This window comes from Girardinichthys multiradiatus, chromosome 18 (assembly GCF_021462225.1).
Source record: "Girardinichthys multiradiatus isolate DD_20200921_A chromosome 18, DD_fGirMul_XY1, whole genome shotgun sequence".
In the NCBI taxonomy this organism is placed as follows: domain Eukaryota; kingdom Metazoa; phylum Chordata; class Actinopteri; order Cyprinodontiformes; family Goodeidae; genus Girardinichthys; species Girardinichthys multiradiatus.
The window spans coordinates 9,996,044-9,997,788 of record NC_061810.1 but is presented as its reverse complement, the minus strand read 5'-3'; positions in this window follow the sequence as shown (position 1 = coordinate 9,997,788).

Genomic DNA, 1,745 nt, shown 5'->3' with positions numbered 1-1,745 from the left:
AAACAACTATTCTACTCTTCCTTCTTTCATCTTTATTTCTTTATTCCCAATTTATCCATAGCTACAATACATGAATGGACAATGTTTTTCAATGAGCGACAGATACTCCCGACCTATTTTCATGTCACAACTTGCTGAACCTTTATGAGTGTATTTGAGGCTAAAGAAGTCATAAACACATTAGGTTCTGGTAAAAAAGGAAAAATATTAGACTCCTTTTCTTCCCACCAGTATCTGTTGCATCAGTGGTTGTGCTGTGTACATTTCACTTGTAGGATGTTGTGCAATGCCCTGGCTTCCTTATCCCAGACTTCACAGGAATTTCAAGAAATCTATCCATCATCATTGTCTCTTTCATGCCAGAAAAGAGTCACTCATTCCAACAGCTCAAAAAGGTTATCCGTGTGTGTTCTTTGATTTTGGAACCGCAAAACTAAACATTACCAAATTATCAACCTTAAGTTCCAGTATTTGCCACATCTGTACGCAGTAATTGTGTTAATTCTCTCCAGCAAAGTATAATAAAATCCTGGAAAAACTTTCACAACCACTTGATTGGAGATACTTGTCATGTATCTCCAATCAGTGCACTGAGATTTCATCCCAGTAGCTGGAAAGGTGTACCTAACAGTAATGCTGGCTGTCCACTGGTGACAGGGGTTGCCCATGCTGTTGAATTTGATGACATTTGTTGGATTTCACCGTCACATGCAGTTCACGTTTTGTCATGATACAACCACAAACCTCTGTGTGTTTTATTGGGATTTAATATGATACAACACAAAGTAGTGATAACTATGAGGTGGAAGGACAATAGAACATCACTTTGAACCTTTATCACCAATCCATACCAAAGCATTTATATCCATTGGTATTTTTTCCCATTTGTTAGTTTGCAAAATAGCACAAGCTGCCTCAGACTGAACGGGGAGGATCCGGGAATGGCATTGGACTTAGGTCTGATTTAGGTTTGATCAAACCCATTTCATTGCAGGTCTGTACATATGGTCAGGGTCGTGTGACCTGCTGGACGGTGAACCTCTGCTCCAGTTTTTTTCAGTCTTTTGCTGCCTCTTTTTTTCAGTCTTTTGCTGCCTCTTTTTTTCAGTCTTTTGCTGCCTCTAACAGGCTTTCTTCCAAGATTGGCCAGTATTTAGCTCTATCCATTTTCACATCAGCTCTGGATCCTCACAGCATGATGCTGCCACTACCATGTTTCTTTATGTAGTTGGTGTGTACAAGGTTGTTTTTCTTCTGCCACAGTGTTTGTATTGCAAATTCAGTTTTGGTCTCATCTTGTTCACTAACAAAGCTCCGAGGACATCAGAGAACAAATAGAGTTAATAGATTAAATTACGAACAGGTGGATGTAATTACAAAGTCCGTGACGTCTTAAGGCAATTGTTGCACTCGAATTTATTTAGGTTTATCAGATTAAAGGACACAAATGCATAACAAACCTTTAAGACTTTCTATAAACAAATCAGTTTCCTTCCACTTCACAATTAAACATCTTTCCAGTTGCAGAATTGTTAAGAAGTCTATCACATACAATTCCAACTGAATAAACTGAGGATTGTAATATTAGAATTTGGAGAGAGCACTGGAATACCTTAACAAGGCCCTGCAGATGTACATGTGTGCACAGGGGCTCTTCATCTTGTAGATGTGCGTCTCTTCAGAATGAGCTGTAACCATGGCAACACCAAGCGATGAGTACCCTTTCAAAAGCCTGGCCTCTCTTT